The sequence below is a fragment of the Eucyclogobius newberryi genome, unplaced genomic scaffold (genome assembly GCF_026437365.1).
Source record: "Eucyclogobius newberryi isolate DKJ021-1_F unplaced genomic scaffold, fEucNew1.0.hap1 SCAF_11, whole genome shotgun sequence".
NCBI classification, from domain to species: domain Eukaryota; kingdom Metazoa; phylum Chordata; class Actinopteri; order Gobiiformes; family Gobiidae; genus Eucyclogobius; species Eucyclogobius newberryi.
The window spans coordinates 32620545-32631283 of NW_027315735.1; the positions used below are offsets into that span (position 1 = coordinate 32620545).

At 42.0% G+C, this 10739-nt stretch overlaps 1 pseudogene; it reads right to left on the reverse strand.

The window, feature by feature from the left end:
• Window positions 1-7258: 7258 nt before the first annotated feature.
• LOC140354728 (NACHT, LRR and PYD domains-containing protein 3-like) overlaps window positions 7259-10739 on the reverse strand; it is a 16608-nt pseudogene continuing 13127 nt past the window's right edge.

The window sequence follows — 10739 nt, forward strand, 5'->3', positions numbered from 1 at the left end:
TTCAATCCAATTTACTTAGAAATTACAAATAAAATAAATATATAGAAAGGCAAGGATGGAAAATAACAACATAACAATAAAATGTATTGATAAAAATAGAAAACAACAAGAAAAACATATTGACATTCTTCAAACAATTCTTTGCGTATTCAAACTTTTTCAAACATGAATAAAACGATCGTTATGGAAAGAATGCGATTACAAAAGAACTCTACAGTTTCTAGGGATTTGCCAGATTCCACAGTTAGAATTATTAGACTTTCATTTAGAAATCAATCACTTTCTAAATCTTCTGGGACGTGTGACTGGAAGCACAGAGGCTCACGTGTGCTTTTTGTTCTCCTCACAACACAATATAAACTTATTCTGTCCTTTACAACAGCAACATAAATGTAAGAAAGACAACGCTTTCATCACGTCACGTTTTCATATCAAAATAAGGGATTTTGTGTGTGAAAATGTCCAAATCTGCACAAATCAGTCTGAAAAACACAGAGAGACCAGTTCAAATTTCTCTTGACATAAAAGAAACAAAATACTTACATATGTACAATGTTTAAAAGATTGTAAATAAATCCAATCCAAACGTCTGGAACGGAACAAAAGTGAAGTGTGACTTTGAGATTTCAACGGTGACACTGGGATTGAGCTCAGAATATCACCAAACATGAAACGTCAAGGTGATTTTTGACAAATGGCAAACACTCAGAGTGACATCAGAGCCCGCTTCAAACTATTGCATTTTACACTCACTTTGTATCTCAGAGATTATGTTGGACACTCGGCCCTTTTTCAGATTCGACTCAACAAATAGTCACAGAAACCTTGTCCACACAATAGTTTGTCATTTTATCTACAGATACATGACATACTTTACCACAAATGATACTTTTGTACAGCTCATAAACAATGTGTGGTTCAATTGAAATCTTTGAAATGGAAAATCAAACACAATGACATTTCTACACTGGAAACTGTTGCTTGTTTTTCTGTTCTAAAGACTTAAAATCATAAGCCTTTAGGTCTGACGTCAGTTCATGATTGGACATGTTTTATGGCTCCAGTCGCCTCCATTCAGGAACATTTTCAACATTTTAAAGCTCATATTGTTCAAACTTGGCTCGTGCAGTGGGGGTCGCGTCCAGCACCACTGCATTCTATCCAGTCAGCTGTAGGGGGCGCACTATAAAGCCCTGTCCAGCTTCGCCTTACCTGACCACGCCCCTCTCTGACGTCACATCCGCATCCGTATTGACATTTGGGGAAATACATTTAAAACCAGAACTAAACCAATTTTCATGCGACAAAAAAGGCTGTTCGACTGATCAATCATGCATCTTATAATTCACAGAGTTACCTTTGTTCTACAGTCTAAGCTTTTAAAGTTGTATGATGTGGTAGACTTTTATACTGCTAAGTTTATGTATTTAGTTCAATATAAGTCCCTAAACCATTGAGGATAAAGTTTACCCAGAGAGACAGTAAATGTAATGTAAGTGGAGCGTGTGTGTTTGACAGAGCTTATGTGAGAACCACGCTGAGGGAACAGTGTCTGTGAAGGAGTTCAATTATGGAACAATTGTTAAAAAAATGCCACTTCTTTATTTCAGTTTTAAAATATCTTTTAGAAAATAGTCATAGAAAAATATTTAGCAGACTAAAAATGCATTTGTGTCGTTGTCAGACTTTGAATGCTTGTGGAGGAAACTTGTGAGCAAACTGTCCAGTATTATGTACTTTTGTTTCTGTTGTTGAACTGTCCGATTGTGAACTTCAAAATGACAAATGTCCTTCAATGTGAGAGTTTGAGAGAAGGGTCGGCACGATGAGCCTTGGCTTCTGCCGACACCGGGTCAAATAACAAATCTGTCTCTTATGTTGTTTTGTGCTTGAATGTTGAGCACTTTTTGTTCCAGACCAAAATGTATAAGTCTTTTTAGTTCTGAGGGTAAATGTAGACATTAGTGAGACAAAGCTGATCTCTGTTTGTGAAGAAATACTAGAAAAGGCATAATACATCTTGACTTCATTGACTTTTGCCTGATATTGTCCAGTTTCTGCTCCTCCGGGGACGTCTGCCAGGTCCAAGAGGCCTTGAGAGGAAGAGGAGAGCGAGGGTCCGAAGCGGCGCCTCATAAAGAGAGCGGGACCACAGGTGAGAAGAAGAGCGACTGTGGAGGCCTTTACAGCCCCAACTTCTGTTTGAACTTCATCAACTCAGAGTCACATTTCAGTCCCTGGTTATAATCTCCCTGTTCAGATCCCTGCAGTCCATTCAAGGCCGACTGAGAAAACAGATTCATGAGCTGATCACGACATCAAGATGCTCATTATTCATAAAACTACTCAATATGAAATAAATAACTGCGTATATGGGACAAAATTAGACTTCTCCTGAGCTGTTTTTAGAATGGTATTGCTCTGTATCAGCCCACAGTCAAAACTACTGTTATATTTGATGAAAGTGACATTATATGGTCTAAAAACATATTGTACTGAGCATTCATTGTATCGAAAAAGAGTTTGAGGTTTCAGTATGACAACAAGAGCTGATGTTGATCCAGTTTGGTCTCAATGGCAGACAGAAGGCTCTTTATGATCCCAGAATACAGTGAGTGTTGTGTCTCATGACAGTGGCCTGAATGTAAGAGTGCAGAACACGCTTCAATGACGCCGCGCTACAGCTTCATCTTCAACACCAAATATAATATCACTTTGTTTCTTTATTTAACACAGAAGGGCTTTCTAAAAGTGTAGGAAAGGCAAGTTTATTTGTAGAGCACATTTCATACACAGGGCAATTCAAAGTGCTTCACAGCAGGAAAAATGCATTCAAATCACAAAGAAATGACAGAAACAGAAATACAATCAAATGAACTAAGTGGAAAATAAAAAACACCTGGTCCAATCCAAATTTATGGACCACATTGGCATTCCAGACACGCCTTATTTATTGTTTAGAATTGTAGAGAATTTCTCTAAAGAAAGACCTTTTAATTTGAAGACATTTAAAAGGTGCTATTTTTAAGCTCAAATGTAAAGGTGCAGGATGCTACCTCAAAATAGTCCCAGAGACATCGTTTAATGTAAATAATAATAATAATAATAATTTAAATAAATAAAATAAAGAGTAACGTGTAAATGATTTAAGACGTAAAGATCCCATTTTGTCATGTTTTTTTAATCATGTTTTTGTATTGATACTTCAAATGTCTCTAGTTTCAATTCTGGTTTAAGTTTTAAAGTTTCTGATTTTCAACAACTTTACAATGAAATGTGTAAATGTAACAAATGCAGCTTATACAGGATTTGGACCAGGATTTTAATTACAACAAGTTCAGTCAATAAATCTCGACTAATTGATGGTTGAAATGATGGTCACTAATCGAGTAATAAAATGATCCATAGAAAAGATGATGCTTGAATTTAACACGGGAAATGTGTAAGTTTAGTTTTTTGGATGAAAAATGACTTCAAGCGGCTTCACTTTAACTTCATCCTGATGTGAATTTAGTAAAAATCTCATTCACTTTCCTTTTACCACCTAAACAACTGCCAATAATCCATTGATCCAAAAAAAGAACAAATGAATGAATGAACTAAATAACACTGTAGTTTGTTAGATTGAATGATTTATGGAGTTAAATATGTCACTGAAGAATAAAAATACTTTGAGAAGCTTAAACATCAAACATGTTCAAATGTCTGACTCAAATATATTCTGTTCTCTTAAAATGATGCACGTTTTTACAATAAATGTGGACTTCACACAGCAGAGAAAAAAGAATGATATTTACATGACTTTAATAAAAGCTGGTCACATGATGTAGGTTTGTGGCTGTATTTTAGGCTTTGACCAATCAAACTAATTCTACTGCTGTTCCTTTACAGACAGTTGTCCAAAGACAGGGGCCCCGCGTCTCTCGGGGGGCCCCGCGTCTCTCCGGGGGCCCCGCATCTCTCCGGGGGCCCCGCGTGTCTCCGGGGGCCCCGCGTCTCTCCGGGGGCCCCGCATCTCTCCAGGGAACCCGCATCTCTCCGGGGGCCCCGCGTCTCTCCGGGGGCCCTGCGTCTCTCCGGGGGCCCCGCGTCTCTCAGGGGGCCCCGCGTCTCTCCGGGGGCCCCGCATCTCTCCGGGGGCCCCAACTCAGCCCACAACAGCCAATCATGTCAGAGCACACAGAATGTCAGTCCGAAATCAGCCAATCAGCTTCTTTGGACCAAACACAGCACATCACGGAGAAGGAGCCCAATCTTCAGACCCTTCAGCCAAACTGGTGGATTCAGTCTTTACGTCCTTCTTTCTGTTGTAACTTTGTGCTTATGTTCTGTTTTTACCTCTTTATCTTTTGGACATTTTACCACCTGAAAACTCACATTTTGTGGCATTTAAAACGGGGATTTGCAAACTTTTTCTTGTAAAATTGGTGTTTTGTTTCTTGAAAACACGCCACACAAACAGGTGTCTCCATGAAACATGGAGGGAGTAAAATGGTTAATTATAATAATGATATAATTAATTATACTGTATACGAGGATAAATCAAACATAATGTGAATTGACCGTGGGTATTTGACTCTCAAAAATAATTAGTATCTGGACTATACTGACTCTATTTAAGATAAGATAATCCTTTATTGTCCACACATGGGGAAATTCCATTGTTGCAACGCAGGTAGATACAGAGGAAAAGAACAGATCACTTATAGGAAGTTTGAAAAACACTCTCAATAGAAGAACTCTTATAAACAAAACCTCCAATTTCCCAACAAGGGATGGAGGGGAAATACAAAGGTCTTTTTGTTTCTGTTTTAAAGAACAATTTCTGATTTTCCTCAATTACAAATCCTCCTCCACGTTTATAAATATTGTCCATCTGGAAGCTTCCATCGCCTTCACTTGCTTAGAAATATATTTGAAATATTTCTAGTACAATAAAGATGGTTTGACTAGTCAGCTTCTAAAATAATAGACGTTCAGTCCTGTAACATGCTCTTTTATCTTTTAAGGTATCACAAGAGAGAATGGAGGAAAACACCCTGCTCAGGCTGCAGAGAACCACGAGGGAAGCATGGGAGGATGTACGTTCATCGTGTCCCTGTAGATGGCGCTGTTTTCCTATGTTTAAACATCTTTTCATGAAGATTTTTGTGCCTGCGCAGAGCAGCGCCTGCGCAGAGCCTGCGCCTGCGCAGAGCTGCGCCTGCGCAGAGCAGCGCCTGCGCAGAGCCTGCGCCTGCGCAGAGCAGTGCCTGCGCAGAGCCTGCGCCTGCGCAGAGCCTGCGCCTGCGCAGAGCTGCGCCTGCGCAGAGCTGCGCCTGCGCAGAGCAGCAGCTGCAGTCGCTTGTAATTTATGTCAAATGTATTTTCTCACAAATGGAATCTGCCTCTAAGTCGTTGTATTATCATGACCAAAAGTGAAAAATAAAGTACTTTTACTTAATTCAGTTGTAAATGTGTTTTAAAATATGTATTTATACAGTCGATGTGAAATATTCCATTTTGGACATAAACAAACTGTCATGTCAAATAGCGCCCCCTATATTTTGCACCATCAGCCGCCACTGACTCTTTGACTCTTGATTTACTCTTCATCAGAACTGGTACAAGGCCTCGTATCAACAACTATTATCTTGTGTTGATAATTACTTTATTTTGTAAACGTATTTTCCTTATTATTAATATCATGTTTGTAAAAGTAACACATTTATCACATCCTCTTCAGTGATGCTGCAAATGCATTTTTAAACACTAACACAACACTAACTTTATTCTAGATGGTTTTCTGTGAAGGGCATTGTCTAGATGTTGTTCTAGGTTCTTGAAGTCAACTAGAATGATCCACATTTGGAAAAGACAGTTGAGGTTTGAAATGATGCAATGACCCAGATTGGCCACTAGAGGTCTCTAAAGTAACTCAAAATGCACTGGACAAAACACAAATACTCACGTTACTTTCATCGTGCCATTTGCACATGACCATACCATAATAACATCAGTACTTAAAGGTGCACTATGTCACTTTTCTGGGGGGAAATCTGCCACCTGCCCGTCTCCATGGAGATCTTATTGCTTTGCCTGGAGTGTTTTATAAATCCACAGTGGCATTAAAGGTATATTTCTTACATTTATTCCTTATTATAGATGATTTTATTGAGATAAAAGTGGATGTGAGCGGATTTGTCTCCCTCCAGATCATGGCCTGTGCTTGTCTCCATGGAGATCACTAAATTAAACTTCATCCGTAATACATTAAGTTGTATAAATATTCTCTATGTAGAAGCCTTCAGTCGTCATATTTAAACCTTCATTAGGTTAAAAATGTCATTAAAAAGTCTCCCTCCTCGTCCCGTCTCTCAAGTCCTTGTTTAGACATCGGCTTCTTGTCTTGACAAGGTTTAAACAGCATAAATCTTTTGTCTCGACTTGATTTAATGTCTAAAAAGATGAATCCGCTCTGAACATCTTTTACTGCAATGATCAATACAAAAACACTTATATGAGGTTTTATTTTCATGGTTTAATATCGATACAAATGATAAGATCTTTGCTTTATTGACATTTGATTCCATCAGGAGTTCTGTTGAGTCCAGCTGTAAAACCAGTGTCAATGATGTATAAGCCATATTTGGTCTTAAAGGAAACGTCTGATCAAATCATTCCATCAGACCATATTTTGTACATTTACTTTTTCCAAAACAAAAGCAAGATGAAGCCGACTCAAAGCTCGTTAGAACTGTCAATATCGTTAAGAGTTTTCCAAATAGATGAATAAAGAGGAGTTAGAACAAAATGTGTGACGAGCAGAGGAAAGCTTTCTGTGAGTCTGGAACATCTGAGCAAATCAAGTCTGTGAGCTTCATGTGAGACTTGAAATGGGACAAAAGACCTGGAAAACTCCTCCACTAAAGTACTTTCTACTTGGAGACTTTTGTTAGAAATGCAGAGGAGTCAAAGTGAGAAGTGCTCGGCTCAAATGCAACTTAAACATCCTCCAAAACTGTACTTAGTAAATGTATTTCGTGGCTGAGAACCTCTGCATTTGGGTTTTGTTGGACAGTTTCATTCAAGAGACGTTTGTAATATGCTTAAAATGTATGAAAAATAATGTCATTAATGAGACAAAGTATTGATTTTATGATTTATTTATTTAACTTTAAAGCCGCTTAAGTTCATATGATTGACTGTTCTCCAAATATTTGACATTTATCATTATCTAACTTAAAGCAACATTTAACATAATAAAAGAGCTGCATTAAACAGAGAAACACTGAGTCGAGACGTCGTCTGAAACAGCAGATTGTCACAGGATCAGATCAGGATTAGGTTTTTATCGTCTCATCGGCGGCTCCACCAGAGACACAGAGGAACCAGGAGCAACCAGACCAAAGCCAACAAACAGAGGCTCTGAGGAGCTGCAGAAGGAGGAGTGGAGGAGGAACAGACTGTAATCATGTCTAACCTGATAGAAGGACAGAGCTCCAGCCTCAGAGTCCAGGAACACACCTACTCTATCTGAACTGTTGTAACAGTTTGTTTCCCTTTTACAATGATAAACAGACCATCCTCCTCCTCCATCTCTCCTCAGACTCCAGGACTGATCATTGTCTCCAAACCTACAGTCCTCAGCGTCTCCTCTCCGTCTGATTCCTCTGTAACTCACTGCTACATCTACAGACCCTCTCGCCTCCACCTCCCAGTAACAGCGTCCAGTCAGAGCGGTGGAGCTCAGGACCTGGGGACAGGAACTGAACCTGTCCTGGTGAGACGGAGACAGCTGGAGCTGCTCCACATTGGTCACTGTCCTTTTGTCCACAGACAGCTCCAGTTTGTCGTTGGCCGTGTTTGGATCCAGAGTGACGTGACAGAAATCTGCAAACACAAATACACTGTTCACATCACTTTATTATTATTACAACACTTATAAGAATAGAATGAAATACAGATTATAAACAATAAAGTCAAAGAAAAAAGTGAATTTATTGTAGATTTGAGGTGGTTTAAGTAGTTGAGGAATGTGATACAATAAGAAAAATGAAACATACATTTATTATTCTAAACATATATTTAAAATAACACAAGGTGAAGATTCAGGTTAATGCTATAATTAGATCTTTATAAATATTGTTTATTGTGGTTTTGAGGCTCAGAGCTTTGGCTTTGGAACCACACCCCCTCACTCTGAAGAGACACACTCACTTCCTGTCTCTTGTTACACACTCGTGACATCACTTCCTGTCTCTTATAACACACAGATGACATCACTTCCTGTCTCTTATAATACACTCATGACATCACTTCCTGTCTCTTGTAACACACTCATGACATCACTTCCTGTTTACTCACACTTCCTGGGGCCTGGGACCATCCAGCGCTCTCCAGCAGGATCCAGCCTGAAACACACACAGCTCTGTCACTGAGGGTCACTCTCACACATGGACAGTAGAGTTTTCTAAAGCAGAGCAACACAAACACAACTATACGACTGACATGAGAGAAATGAGGTCACACAACAACAGGAATGAAAGACACAAGACTGTGACAAACCTGCTACAAAACCACAGCAGCTTTTGTTTGTTCAGAGTTATGGCTGAGGGAATAAATGAGTTTTTAAATCGATGGTTTTATATGTGACTGACCAGAGGAAGTGACTCAAACTCTGAGTCCAGGATGTGATGGTCATTCATGATTCTATGATCCAAACCAGTTTCACACACTGCAAGGATGAACTCTGCAGCAAACCACTATTTTAGAAGTCGACTCGTCACTCATTATTTTCATGACTCGTCCAGTCAAACAATACATTTCTATTGAGCCTTGAAGTTATTTTCAATAGAATGTGGCCAGTTTAAGACAAAAACAGAACAACTCATTCTTCTTGATGAAGGATAGTTACATATGTTCTTATTTGTATTGAATGATAGCGCTGTGTTTGTGATAGAACATGTTTCCACATATTTCACTGATGTTGCTGTTGATGGTGACGAGGTCATGTGATCTCACTTGTGCAGAATTGTATTGTTGATTTGGTTTTTGTTCAAAAGATCTGGGTTTTCAGGCAGTGGACAGTTCCTAAAGCTGGGGACACACTGCACCACTTTTGTGGTTTTGAGAGATTTAGAACGTTGTGGAGGGTTCACACGACACGACTGGAATCTGTGTGAGGGACTGCAGGGGGCAGTGTGGAGCTCACCTGAGGGACTGTAGGGGGCAGTGTGGAGCTCACCTGAGGGACTGCAGGGGGCAGTGTGGAGCTCACCTGAGGGACTGTAGGGGGCAGTGTGGAGCTCACCTGAGGGACTGTAGGGGGCAGTGTGGAGCTCACCTGAGGGACTGTAGGGGGCAGTGTGGAGCTCACCTGAGGGACTGCCGGGGGCAGTGTGGAGCTCACCTGAGGGACTGCAGGGGGCAGTGTGGAGCTCACCTGAGGGACTGTAGGGGGCAGTGTGGAGCTCACCTGAGGGACTGTAGGGGGCAGTGTGGAGCTCACCTGAGGGACTGCAGGGGGCAGTGTGGAGCTCACCTGAGGGACTGCAGGGGGCAGTGTGGAGCTCACCTGAGGGACTGCAGGGGGCAGTGTGGAGCTCACCTGAGGGACTGCAGGGGGCAGTGTGGAGCTCACCTGAGGGACTGTAGGGGGCAGTGTGGAGCTCACCTGAGGGACTGCAGGGGGCAGTGTGGAGCTCACCTGAGGGACTGTAGGGGGCAGTGTGGAGCTCACCTGAGGGACTGCAGGGGGCAGTGTGGAGCTCACCTGAGGGACTGTAGGGGGCAGTGTGGAGCTCACCTGAGGGACTGTAGGGGGCAGTGTGGAGCTCACCTGAGGGACTGCAGGGGGCAGTGTGGAGCTCACCTGAGGGACTGCAGGGGGCAGTGTGGAGCTCACCTGAGGGACTGTAGGGGGCAGTGTGGAGCTCACCTGAGGGACTGCAGGGGGCAGTGTGGAGCTCACCTGAGGGACTGCAGGGGGCAGTGTGGAGCTCACCTGAGGGACTGTAGGGGGCAGTGTGGAGCTCACCTGAGGGACTGTAGGGGGCAGTGTGGAGCTCACCTGAGGGACTGTAGGGGGCAGTGTGGAGCTCACCTGAGGGACTGCAGGGGGCAGTGTGGAGCTCACCTGAGGGACTGCAGGGGGCAGTGTGGAGCTCACCTGAGGGACTGTAGGGGGCAGTGTGGAGCTCACCTGAGGGACTGCAGGGGGCAGTGTGGAGCTCACCTGAGGGACTGTAGGGGGCAGTGTGGAGCTCACCTGAGGGACTGCAGGGGGCAGTGTGGGTCGTCCCGTAGAGTGGTCAGGAGCTCTGCTGAGGGTCCTGGATGGTTGTAGCTTAGGTCTAACTCTGTCAGATGGGAGTGGGCGGAGCTCAGAGCTGAGGCCAGAGAAGCCCCGCCCCTCTCAGAGACGAGACATCCTGACAGCCTGTAGACACACAAGGACACTTTCTTAAACCCCCTCGTCCTTCCACTTGATCTGTGCACTCATGAGAAGGACAAGTCTCATTATTGAACTCTGATTATGTGGTAGTGTGGGTTTGTTGTGTTTACGTGTGTGCGACTTTAAACATTCACTATTATATCTAACATTGCTCTGAAGATCACATTTGAGAATAAAAAAGAGAAAGAAAGAGTGATTTTTCCCTCGAGACACTGCAGGAAAAAGTCTTATTTTAGTCTGTTCTGGATTTGTTTTTATTGTTTCATTTAATCCACTCACATCCATAGATTTCTATGGGACAATG